The 13842-nt window shown below is 39.6% G+C and overlaps 1 long non-coding RNA gene across 3 annotated transcripts in view; it reads left to right on the top strand.

Annotated features, from left to right (window-relative positions):
• Gm34114 overlaps positions 1-13842 on the top strand; it is a 39826-nt gene that overhangs the window by 14813 nt on the left and 11171 nt on the right. The window contains exons 2-4 of one of the 3 annotated variants that reach the window (XR_871980.3): positions 4323-4446; positions 11710-11830; positions 13046-13158. This is a non-coding gene — a long non-coding RNA (predicted gene, 34114). Of the gene's footprint in view, positions 1-4322; positions 4447-11709; positions 11831-13045; positions 13159-13842 lie in introns of those variants that run through there. The other 2 variants (XR_380718.2, XR_380717.2) reach the window with 2 other exon arrangements.

Below are 13842 nucleotides of genomic sequence, written 5' to 3'. Positions count from 1 at the left end.
TTCAAATGTTATCCCCTTTCCCAGTTTCCCTCCCTCCTGGAAACCTCCTATCACATCCTCCCTCCCCCTGCTTCTATGAAGGTGTTCCATCCACCTATGCATCCACTCCCACCTCCCCACACTCCATTCCCCTACCCTGGAGCATCTATTGAGTCTTCATAGAACCAAGGACCACTTCTCTCATTGATGCATGACAAGGCCATCCTCTGCTACATATGCAGCTGGAAACATGTGTACCCGTTTGTTGATGGGGTTCTGAGGGGTCTGGTTGGTTGATATTGTTGTTCTTCCTATGGGGTTACAAACTCCTTCAACTCCTTCATTCCCTTCTCTAACTCCTGTATTAGGGATCTAGTGCTCAGTCCAATGGTTGGCTGCTAGCATGCCCCTCTGTATTTGTAAGGCTCTGGCAGAGCCTCTCAGGAGACAGCCATAATAGGATCCTTTCAGCATGTACTTCTTGGAATCCACAAGTGTCTGGGTTTGGTACCTGTATATGTGACAAATCCCCAGGTGGGACAGTGTCTGGGTAGCCTTTCCTTTAGTCTCTGCTCTAAGCTGTTAATATCTCTTGGATGTCTTCCTGGTGTTCTTCCTCACAGGCTTATTCTCCTACATCCTTTCTTCCATGTGCTTCCAAGAAAGCAGTCTCTAGTAAACTCAAAATATAAGTCTAATCATGTTATTTTCTCATTAAAAATTCCCCAGAAGTTTCCCTTCATCTCCAAGATTAAAGCTAAATTACTGCCACATCTGTAGAAGGCATATATGAACCTGCATGTCTTGGTCTCTGCATACTTCTGCAACCACACCCAGCCTATTAAGTAAACTTCTTAAAAGTATACTACTAACAATTAAGGTTGCTGCAAGCTCTTGAACTTAGTCTATAATATTTCTTCTAGATAAACTCACATTTTTTATTTTGTTTTCAACACTTGAAAACACCTGTACTTCATTTGAATCCCAAGAAAGTACAATCTACTCAAAGATAATATAATGCCTCCCTAGTCTCCACTACATAATTATATCTTGAACATAATGTTAGCCTTGTGTTTATTTGTAAAATATTACAGTTTTTGTTTACTCTCTTTCTTGACTGTCATCCCATGTATTAAAGATAAATGTTGACTTTGTATCATTTCTATTCTGAGGTCTAGATCAGATTTGTCATTTTTCCACAAATGATTATTTAAATGAATTCAAATTCATCATATTTAATGCTTTTTTGAAGAAGATATTTTATCTCAAACACATCCAATTTAATAAAGGACTAACAAATTTCCAAGCACAGAAGGTCTTGATGGTATGACTTCTATACCCATGGCCCAGTGCATACATTTACAAGTTCTAGAAGATGTAAGGACATGAATTTGTTTGGAAGACATTACCAAAGGATTATTTCTTCTACATAACATGAATGAATTCTTTGGGGCACCTTTTAAAATACACTGAACTATTGACATAACCAATTTAGTTCTAGACCATGAAGAAACTAATTAGACTCTGCAATGATTTGTTAATAGAGTACATTTTTTCAGCAGAAAAAAAATGAGAGCAATACATATTATTCTCTTGTCCTGAAGCCTAGAAAAAGGCCAAGAAACTTTGTTCCCTCTTTTGTAATAAACCAAACACAGCAAAAATATTTTTAAATGTCCTCCACAGCAACAGCAAAGTCAAGTGCTATCTTGGTAAGGACCTTTTGAAAAAGAGTTATATACAGCCCTAGAGTATTGGTGAGAAACTATACAAAGCTAGCTATGGATTAACTGTGTCTTCTTCTGATGGATGATGTCTCAAATTCAGGTTCTACTCTTGTTTAATTCTAATAGAAAGAGATTAAAGTACAGAGAAAAAGAAAGAAAGAAAGAAAGAAAGAAAGAGAGAGAGAGAGAGAGAGAGAGAGAGAGACAGAAAGGAAGGAAGGAAGGAAGAAGGAGGGAGGGAGAGGGAGGGAGGAGAGAGGAAGGAAGGAAGGAAGGAAGGAAGGAAGGAAGGGAGGGAGGGAGGGAGGGAGGGAGGGAGGGAGGGAGGGAGGGGGGAGGGAGGGAGGGAGGGAGGAAGGAAGGAAGGAAGGAAGGGAGGAAGGAAGGAAGGAAGGAAGGAAGGAAGGAAGGAAGGAAAACCAAAAGGCTTGTGTTTAGTGGTACAGATGAGAGAGGTTTCTCATAATATATTGCTATTGTTTTTGGCATTTGGTTTTTATGATTAATTGATTTTGTTTTGGTGTAGATGTGTTTTCGTTTGTGGTGTGTGTGTGTGTATTTTGACACAGGACATATGTAGCCCCAACTTACCTGGAAGTCACTTTGTAGACTGACTGACTTCCAATTTACAGAGATCAAACTGATCTTGCCTCCCAGACAGTGGGATAAAAGGCAAGTGCCACATCTGTCAATATTAGATTATTTTTTATACTGCTTGTCTGTGTTTTGCTTCATTTCTGTTTGTTTTTATTAATTTGTTATTTTCATACGTGTTTTGTTCATATTGACTCCAACTCTTCTCAGGTCGACCTACCCTTCCCTTCACCTTCAATGTTGCGCCCTGACCCCTTTATTTCCTTTCAAGACCAAAATTTGCTGCACCAAGTCTTGGATGTGTCAGATGACCACAGGAGAGCAGTCTAACTTACCACTTTGAGGGAAACTCCTTTCTTATTCTCCTAGAGGCAAATAGCTCCATGGCTAGGGATGGGATTATATGCCTCTCTCTCTCTCTCTCTCTCTCTATATATATATATATATATATATATATATATATATATATATATATATATTCTGGAACTGTCTGTTTGAGGTCTGCACAGGCTTTGTACATGCTATTCTAACTGTCCCTCTGCATCTTGAGACATGTTTTTCTCCTAGAGAGGTTGCCACCTTCTAGTAGCCTAAAGCAACCAGTCAATGGAGACATAAAAGGCTTCCATAGCATGAGTGTTATAGAAAAATGTTGGATCAAATATAGTGTTTAGTAATGGGCTTTCTCTTTTTTGAATGTTTTAGTTGTTAGTTTGCCTTAGAAAGAATTTCTTCTACTATATGGAAGTATCACCTGTCAGTAAAATGCTATTGGACTATTAGCTTAGGCAGGAAATAGGGAGATAGAAGTTCTGTGACAGAGGATTTCTGAGAATAGAGTCAGAGCCTCAGAGATTCATCCCAGGCACAAAAGAAAACAGTTGCATGAAATTGAGGATAAGATAACCAACTATGTGACATGACTTAGAATAAAGTAGTTGGGTAATTAAGATATGAGCTAGTTGGGGAACAGAGACAAAGCTATTGGCCTAAGCATTTATTCATATATAAGAAATCTCAGAGTCGTTATTCCTGGGAACAAAGTGCACGTGTACAAAAACATGGGGTGGATGGCATTAACTACAGTTTACATTTAAACTAATTATTATGAAGAAGGCTATTGGATATGATTATTTTAAAAGCTCTGAAAAGCTTGTAGCTGAAAAGGGCTGATCAAATGAAGGCCCCAGGGAAAGCATGGCTCATGCATAGAATCAGCACTACCAAGATTTGGGGGAAGCAAGGCAAAGCAGTGGAAAAGAATGATTGGAAGATCCTTAGAGCTTACACTAGGAAAGTAACTTAGCTGCCTTGGCTTAATATATGAGCCCTTTGTTTCCTATGTCTGGGATGAAAGAGGTTCTCTGCGGATTCACTGAGAAGGAATGTTGGTTTGGTTGGGAGAGCCAAGGAAATTAAGGAGGTCATTCCAGAAATCCTTTGAAACTGAGCATCCTGGAGTCCCTGAACAGTTTATATGTGGATGGGATTATCAACCAGGAAAGAAAGGAAAGAAAAGAATGACTGAGAATTTTGACATTTTTACTGACAGGATAGAAAGCATGGAAAAGTGTTGCAAGAGAAATAAGTATTCTATGTTCAGTCTAATATGGGGTAGTGTGGAACAGCTTTGAAACTACACAAAGGTACCCAGTACATCGCCCTAGAGATAGAACTTTTGCAAAAGGCCCTTTGAAGACTTAGAATATGTTTGATGAAACTCAGCTGCGATTTGAGTCCAACTTCTTAGCTGAAGGACTCAGTGTGGTCTGAATCTAAAGTCTATTTATCATCTACAGGACTTTTAAACATTAGAGTTTGTCTCCCTTAAGCTTTTCATCTATAATACTAAGCTTATTTCCATAGTGTCCAATTGGAGAGATTTTATTTTTTTTTATTATTATTAATCAGCCTTCACCTCAGGTGGCCTGCCTGCTGTTGTTTTCAAAATATTAAGCCTGGTGCTTATATTGCATAAGAATCCCCTTTATTTGACCTGAACCATTCTTTCTCTCTTGACAGACAGGATGTGACCTAAGACAAAGGGTTCACAGAGCTGCCCTGCTAGTACAGCTGGTGCTCATTGCTGCCAAGACTTTGGGAAAAGCTGTTGTCTCCAGCCCCAGAGGTTGCTGTGAGTGGGGAGGTAGGATTCCTTGGGAATCACCACTGGTTGGGCCCCTTTGTGGGTGGCATGTTTATCTTTCTCCTTGAAAAACAAAAGGTCAACTAGGAACACATGTCCCTAGAGCAACAAAAAATTCACGGGGGATGCTAACCCTCAGCAAATGTGGACCTGGAAGAACAGGGAGAGCAGAGTCCGCCCCCTTCGAGAGGAAGTGAGTTGGTAGCTCAATGAATCTTTTTATTTCAATTTAATTCCCATCTGCATTATCATGTGGTACAAGACTTCGGTGGAGAAATTATCTGGAAAAACAATGAATATTGAACTAAAGATTCTTCACGCTTGAATAATACTTAAAATAGACGTTTTAATTTTAATTGAGAAAACCTGGTGGTCTCGGTCAGTCAATGGCACTACCGATTTCAGAATGTATCATTCAGTTGCACTTGACATGATGTGATATAGACAGCCTTCTGTTCTCATCACAGAGCCTAATTTTTACACGTATGACCAAGGGAAAATGTATTTTGTCATTTGTTCTCAGTTTCAAGTCATCTAATCCTTCTGTGGCTTTGTGACTCTTTGAACACATGGAAATCAACACATAAAAATGAAAATATGTCATAAGCATCATGGAGCAAGATAAAAGGATGGGGAACAAGAACAGAGAATGAGAATACCAAAGGAAAAGCATGCCATTCAAAATTCTTCCCAATTTCAGGGGAAAAGAGAAACTCGGGGGTTAGATCATGCAGAAGAGGAGAGCTCCCTGAACAGCACTTGTCCTGACTTCCTTCAAGGTGCTCAAAACATTCTTTTGAACAATGTTTTAGAGTAGACCTCAGAGGTTTCAGATCTAATAACCACAGATGTGAAGAAAACATGATTAACACGGGTTAATCTGTAAATTATCTACCTCCTTCGTTTTCAAGCTCTATGGGCTTTACTGTTCCAAAGGAAAAGCAAAGACTCTGCTCTGTTGCCCTTCATCTCTGTGCTGGATAGTTTTATGTCTGCTTGACATAAGCTAGAGTTAACAGAGAGCATAGGGCCGCCGCTGAGAAAATGTCTCCATAAGCTCAGCCCATAGGCAAGCTCAGAGAGTATTTTCTTAACTGGTGATTGATAGGAGGCCCAGCCCACTATGAGTGATACCACCCTTGGGCTTGTGGTCCTGGATTCAATAAGAAAGTGGGGCGAGCAATCCATGATGAGCAAGCCAGTAAGCAGCACCCCTCCATGGTCTCTGCATCAGATCCTGACCCCAGGTCCCTGCCCTGTTTGAGTTCATTCTTGTCTTCTCTCAATGGATGTGTTACATAAGCAAAATAAACTCTATTACCTCTCTACTACCCCTTCAAAAGGTTGTTGTAGATGTACCAAGCAGAGATATCAACTAGAACTGTTAAAACCAAAAATTAACAGGTGTACTTATGGATAGTTGCTATGAGGATCTAGAAGAGTAAGAGAATGTATCCCCTTTTCCCACTTTCTGGTCTCATCTACACTGCTACAGGTTTCCTGGAGCTTTTGGAGTCAGGGAATTTTAATTCCATAGGAGTAATAGGATCACAGATCTTGGTTCTATATGTGCTCTAGAAATGCATACCTGGCTCTTCATACTTGATATCTTAATTAGGGTTTCTATTGCGCTGAAGGAACACCATGGCCATGGTAACTCTTTTTTTTATTTTTTTTAGCATTTATTTATTTATTTATCTATTTATTTATTTTTTTATTAGGTATTTTCCTCGTTTACATTTCCAATGCTATCCCAAAAGTCTGCCATACCCATCCCCCCAACCCCCTACCCACCCACTCCCCATTTTTGGCCCTGGGGTTCCCCTATACTGGGGCATATAAAGTTTGCAAGTCCAATGGGCCTCTCTTTGCAGTGATGGCCGACTAGGCCATCTTTTGATACATATGCAGCTCTTAATAGGAAAAACTTTTAATCGTGGCTGGCTTACAGTTCCAGATGTTTAGTCCATTATTGTCATGGCAGTTCTCTCTATGAGTTCTGGAGGAAAGAGAAGCTGCTCTACAGAATAAGGAGAATCCTTACTCTGACTGACACGACACATGCTCTGAACAGACATCTCATAATTTTAAGCATATATAAGGAATGCAATGAATACACATGAGAGTGTGACTTGAATTTTCCACAGACTGCGTCTCCTCAAGGAGAGATTTACCTTACTTGTGCCTGTGCATAATGATAAGTTAGGCATTCCTCCTCTGGTGAAATGAGCCAATTCCATCCAGATTAGAATATGTATAACTGATAAAGGCAGATTTATTGGGAAATCCCTCTCAGGTGAGGTCACTGGTCCCAAGAAATTAGGTCAGGGAAATTGCCATGGACATAGACAGAGAGGAAGTGGAAGATAAAGAGAGAAGACTCACATGCAGAGAGAGAGAGAGAGAGAGAGAGAGAGAGAGGGAGGGAGGGAGAGGGAGAGAGAGAGAGAGAGAGAGAGAGAGAGAGAGAGAGAGAGAGAGAGAGGTCTATCAAAATGTCTGTAATATATGGAAGACAGAAGAGCTTCGGGGGAGGAAAAAGCCATGCCCTAGGCTGGAAAGTTCAACTGATCTCATTAACTTATTTTGCGAAAGACCGGTATTTCATTTAAAAAAAATAAGAAGACACTAAAATAGAGAAAGACCACCCATGCTTATGAATTGGAAGAATTAATATCGTAAATTTCAGGCCCATCATCATCAAAATTGCAATTCCATTCTTTAAATAAATAGAAAAGAAAATAAAACCTTAAACTTTGCAATGAAGGTCTAAAACATTCCAAATAGACAAATAAATCCTGAACCAAAAAAGAAAAAGAAAAGAAAAGAAAACCAACCCCCAGCCCAACATGCTAAAGGTGTCACATTATTATTCAAGCTATACTATGTACTCTGTAACCATAGTAAAGTAAACAACTTGTTACTGGCACCAAAGAAGAAATGAAGATCAATGACATACAAGATTTAGGCATAAGTTCATTTAAGTACTTCTATGTGATATTCGGCAAAGACCTAAAAATGTATGTTGGAGAAAAGGCAATCTTCAAAAAATTATGGTGGTCATACTGGGTCTCCACATGCAGAAGACTGAAAATGGGTCACTCTTTTTCTCACTGTTCACAAAAATAAACTCTAAATTTATCCAAGACTTAGGATCTGAATTCCTGAAACAGAGAGAGGAAATTGTAAACACTTTAATACACAAACATTGGAAGAGATTTCTGAAGAGGACTCTGGTCAGTGAAGGAGAAGAAGAAGAAGAAGAAGAAGAAGAAGAAGAAGAAGAAGAAGAAGAAGAAGAAGAAGGAGAAGGAGAAGGAGAAGGAGAAGGAGAAGGAGAAGGAGAAGGAGAAGGAGAAGGAGAAGGAGAAGGAGAAGGAGAAGGAGAAGGAGAAGGAGAAGGAGAAGGAGAAGAGAGGAAGAAGAAGAAGTAGTAGTGAGGGAAGAGGAGGGGAGGGGGAGAGGGAGAAGGAGAAGGAGGAGAAGGAGAAGAAGAGGAGGAGGAGAAAGGCTTCTATAATAAAAAAAAAACAGTTCATTGATTAAATGAAGAGACAATGTTCAGATGCTGGCTAAACATTGAAATATTTGGTTGCTATCTAGAATATACAAGGAACTGAAAATTATACAAGAAATCAAATAATGAATGGACTCATGAAATCATCAGAAAGTTCTTAAAATATGAAATACAAATGGCCAACAAACACACAGAAAATATTCATCTCATTAGCTGTCTGAAAAATGAAATGTAAAACTACACTGAAATTGCATCTTACCTGGGACAGAATGGTACTCATTAAGAAAACAACAGATGCTGAGAATACTGTGGAGAAAGGAATGCTGTATACTGATGGAGGGATGCTAATGAGGCCAGCCACTGTGAACAACAATATGAAAGTGTCCAAAACAAACAAACAAACAAACACAAAAACAAAACAAAACACAATACTACAACAAAAGCAAAACAAAGAAAAACAAACAAAACACCCTTGAGAACTCATCTTCCATATGACCCAACTCTTAGAATTTACCCAAAGAATTTTAAGTTCAAGTAAAAACAATGCTTGCCTGTCGATATTCTTTTAACACTATACACAGTTGTTGCTAAGTTACAGGATTAACTCAAGTGGGCAACAACAGAAAAATACTTAGAGAAGTTTTTTGAAAATGTCTTATGCATACTAAATGGCCTTTATGTTTAGCTAGAAAGAAGAATGAGGTTATTGTTTATAGAAAAATAGATGTAATTGCACATAATCATATTAAGCCAGTTTTATATAAATACAAAAATCATATTACACACACACAATGTGTGTGTGTATGTGTGTGTGTGTGTGTGTGTGTGTGTGTGTGTGTGTGTGTGTGTGTGTGTGTATGTGTGTGTGTATAAATGAAACTTTCTAGAGGATCACAGGGAACTAAAGAAGAAGGTGTTGTTAGGCAAGGAAAGCTAAGGAGGAGGGAATATGATTAACACACTGTACATTTGTACAAAAGCTTAAAAGTTAAATTTTAAGGGAGAAATTTTTATATATTTTCTTAATAATAATAACCAGTTATATAAAATTTTATCTTACTATATATACTATAAGCTGATGTATTTAATTATTCTGATGTTTATACAACAGAATCCAACTTCTAGATCTTCACAGCAAATATGAGCTGCTTTGATAGGTCCTGTACTGTTGATAGATTGTCCTTTAGATGTTGGCAAGCTTAAAGAATGTCATGGCTGAGCCTCTTTATAATCAGCCTTTGTGAAACTCAGGACTGGATCTGGAGGATCCAGATTATCTGCAGGATCTTGATCAGAGGGATGGGACCTGAGACAGACTGTTGGGACATGAGAGGATACATAATGTCCAGAAAACCATTAAGTGATAACTATCTCTAATCCAGGAGTCCTAAAGCTTGTGAGATTGCAATATCTCACAGGATTTCTGTTAAAGAACAAGAACAAACAGACATACCAATGCCTCCTTCCCTAAGAATAAATCCAAGTGAGTCTGTAAATCACATGCTTAGGAAGGCAGTCTGTTCTGGAGAATTTAGATAGTATAAAGTCTAAGATGTAAAATGATCCATCTGGTCATATTTTAGTCTGAACCTCGAGGATGTGCCTTTTTCTATGCTGTAATAAATTCAACCTTATACATGATGCTCTGTGAACATCCTCTGGATTCCTGGAGTAAAAATCATAGGGACACGGAGGAGAAGGGAGGCCAAAGTGGAACCTTGGTGATTGTAGCGGTAGGTAGTACATTATTCTGCTCTAACATCCCTTTCAGCACCACGACCTCCTCACTGTCTGCTCAAATGCTCTGGATTCTCAAATAAAAGACAGACACACAGCCTTATATTTAATATGCCTTAAACAGCACAATGTCTAGGCACTTCCAAATCTCCCTGTGGCTAACATACTCTCCCCTCCAATATTCCTGAATCCTTTTCTTACTAAAACCTATATTCCATCTTGGCCGCCCTGGATCCTGGAGAGCCTACAGCCCCCCTGAGCCACAATCCCTGACTCTTCCCTGTTGGCAGTCCCTCTGTCCTGCACTTCGCAGGCCTGATTTTTCAGATTCACCATCATGGGCGTTCTCTCTCTTTCTCTCTCGTGCATCCCTTGCCCAGGAACCTCAAGTACTCTCTCTCTCTCTCTCTCTCTCTCTCTCTCTCTCTCTCTCTCTCTCTCTCTCTCTCCCTCCCTCCCTCCCTCCCTCCCTCCCTCCCTCCCTCCCTCCCTCCCTCCCTCCCTCCCTCTCTCTCTCTCTCTCTCTCTCTCTCTCTCTCTCTCTCTCTCCCTCTCTCTCCCCAACCATTATTAGCCACCGGCAACTTTATTTACCAATTAGAGCCATCTGGGAGCAGAGACCCGGAGCATCTTACATGCAGACAATGCGAATTTCCATGGAATTTGGGTACCCATAATGCAAGCATTAAACCAAAGCTACAACAGGTCTAGCCATCGTTTTCATTTGGTAGGAAGAAAGGAAAGAACCCATGCAGAATTTGTGTGATTTCTAGAGCATTTTCATCTATCAAACTCATTCTCTATAGGAGTGGAAAAGAAATACCAGTGCAAACTCTCTTCTCTTTATTTCAAACACATTTACTCTGGCAACACTCATCTACACAGCCTTAAGTAGTAGTTGTTGCTGTGGGGCCAGCCAGCTGGTCTCTTTCCTAGTTCTAAGGTAAACAGAATGTGGCCTGCTTACTCTAAGTCAACTCTCATTAGAGAATCTACGTTCTGTTTCCCTTTAAGGACCTAGTAGAAGAAGGGAGATCTTTTTTTTTCTCCATAACTCCCAGAGTTAGAATCTTCTCTTTTCCATGGGAATGACTGTAGTAGAAAAAGTTCCTAACACTGGCAGAGCAAAAGCAAGGGGACTTTTTGAGAAGAAGTTAATTGATGTGTGTAATCCAAATCAGAGTACTCACTTCTACTAAAATTTTACCTAGAGTGAAGACGCATCAAAGTTTTCTTTGAAGCATAGTGGACATTCTTGAGAGCATATTACATTTATTTTGCTCACTAACTTTTACCAAGCTCCAGTATGACCTATTTGACCCAGAAGTAAGACACTGCATCATGAGTAGGCAATTTCACTTCCTCTCATGCCAGTCAAAGATCAGGTCTTGCCCAGAAATTTCTGAACATTTGAATGTAAGTGGACGTTGCCACTTGTAGGGCAAAATAATGACAGTGGGGGGAAAATATAGACCAACATAGTCAAAGGCCAACCAAAAGTGGGTTACCTTTAAGGGAGATGGAAGAGGGATTTGAGAAGTGACTGTGAAAAAACTCCTTTTCTTTATTCTTTTCATGGATTCTTATATGTATACAGTTTACTGTGGTTGTGTTCAACCCATTATCCTTTGTGGCCTGGCTTCCCTTCCCTCTGAATCCTTTTTTCTTCTTCCATAACCTCCACTGGCTATACCACTATAGAAAATGGCACCTCACATCTATATTGTTAACAGTAATTAGTGCCTCAGAAAGAGGTGGGAGCTCATGGCTACCTCTTCTATCTGTGGTAGAAGGTTGGAGGCCTGATCCTGTGCAGATGTTTACAGTTGCTGTGCCTACGCTTGGAAGAGCAACGCTATGTCTGGGCGGTCCGGTCTCAGGACACTCTTTCTCATCTTCTGGCTTTTAACATTCTTTCTGCTCCCTACTCTCTGATGTTTCCTGTGCTTCAGAAGGGAACAGAGTGTAATGATCTCTGACTTATATCTAAATGCTTAGCCCTTGATCAGTTACAGGACACAGACATCAACCTGGAGCTGATCTGTAAGTCCCGTGTGCACTGGTTACGTCCTTGGTAACTATGAAGGTCTCTGCAGGCTGCTGAGAAAATACAACTCTGGTGTCACTCAGGTGAGGACCATGCCTGATACAATACCAAGTTTCACAGCAAGATAAGCCCAGTGGTACAACTACTTTGGAAACAACAACTGCCATCAGATGGGATTTGAGACCTATTCACAGGAAGGAATACACATCTGGTACTATAAACCTGGCCAAAAGCCTTTGGCTGGGAAGGAGATGGGCCCCAAGGAGGAACACACTACTGTTGTTACTCTAAATGAACATGGTGTCAAACTGTCCTCTGAATATTTATGTTTATGCCCATAAACTAATGCCATTCTCAGCCTGGAGCAGACGAGCTCCAATTTTTCAAAGGTTGACAGGTAACGGAGAGTCCCCTATCTGTCCAAAGCTACTAACTTCTTTTGGAACATGTTTTCAAATGAGGCATATACTGGAAAGATGTTTATGTGAAGTTTTCCTGGCCCTTGTGAACATACTTCTTACCTTATTATTGTTGGCACTTTCGAGAGCAACTGCAGGAAAGGTGCAGATTGCTTTTAACTGCTCAGTTCAAAACCTTGTTTGTTTCAAAATGATGTTGGCACACTAGACCACCCAAAATGTAGCTTTTGTGTGTACTACATATAAAGGTGGAAATTCTCCATTGAGGGAGGCCTTCATCATATATAGTTTACACATATATAAAATGCAGAGATACGATTATATCTGTTTTAAATTGGTTACAGTATCTTAGACAGTTCATACTGCTGTTTATATAATTCAATGCTACAATAATCTTCCCTTCAGAATTAGAAGTCATTTTAAAATGGTAATTTCAATGAACTGGTCATGTGTAGTTTCTCCCTGAGTATTTATGTTCATGTATGTTCACTTTGCAATAATTATTAAAGCTTGTTGTTAACATTTAACACTAGTAATACCTTTGGGGAGAAAAAAAATTCTCCAACTCTGAATATTTCCTAAACAAAATAACTTCTATTATCATAATAGTCAAGGAGCTCACTGAGTTTACAGAACAATATTTATTTTTACAGTGTTCTTATTTGTCTATGTATTGCTATAAAACGAGAGGCTTTCTAGCCTCTCCACTAGAGGTTATAAAATGAACTTCCAGATGGAAGCTGAGACACATGCAGGAAACAGGACTCTGATTGGTAGAAATGTTTCAGAAAGAAGTAATAGCAACTTGAAGTTCCAGGGGCCGGACAAGTCCCAAGGAATCCAGTGTCCCATATGGAATTAATGCCTGTACTTTCCCAGGTCCCGTGTCCTTCCGGTAGCTGGCAGAAGAGGTGGCATAACCTAGATAAATGATCATAAGTAAATTACACTCAAGAGACAAGCCAGTATGGCAGATGGTCAGTATAGTTACATTCAAAACTTTGATGTTATCTAGAACACTAAGTGATAAATTTTGCCTCTTGTGTTGCTTTCATTATTTCTTTCCACCTTTCTGTTTGTTCATTTCCTCTCCTTCTTTTCTGCTTTCTGTCCTATCTCTTCTTTCTTTTCCTCTATATTTCATGTAAATACAAGTATCATTAATGTATCATTAATTCATTGAAGAAACCTTACTAGTCCCTTACTGTACAGAAGGCTCTCTGGGAAATGTTCCTTAGCAAGGAAGAGTGACTGCATGACTCTATCCTTCTTGAAACTTCTGGAAGACACACATATGGCCAGGAAACTGAAGTAAACATTGATCTTCCTGACTTTATAGTAGGGAAGGATGCTAGGATGAATGATGTCACAGAGAGAGGGAGATCAAGGACTCATCACAATAGATAGGCCAACGTGTATGCCCACTGCCATGCCCTCTACAGAAAGATGGCAGTCTCAATAAGAAAGTGGTAACAGCAGACAGGAGCAGATTGTTATTCATGGAGATAGATGTGGATAAGAAGAAGTCAACTAATCAGAAACATGTGGCCCAATGTCATGGTGTACAACCATCAACATCTATTTCCACGTCTAGCTACGGTCTTACCTTCTGTGCCTTCTGATGTAGTTTCCAGAAGTGTAACTAATATATCTTACCTTTAAATTTTCCTCTCCTC

Source organism: Mus musculus, chromosome 10 (genome assembly GCF_000001635.26).
Source record: "Mus musculus strain C57BL/6J chromosome 10, GRCm38.p6 C57BL/6J".
Lineage (NCBI taxonomy): Eukaryota > Metazoa > Chordata > Mammalia > Rodentia > Muridae > Mus > Mus musculus.
The sequence above is the reverse complement of the archived record's forward strand: the minus strand, read 5'-3'. Positions and strand labels throughout refer to the sequence as shown.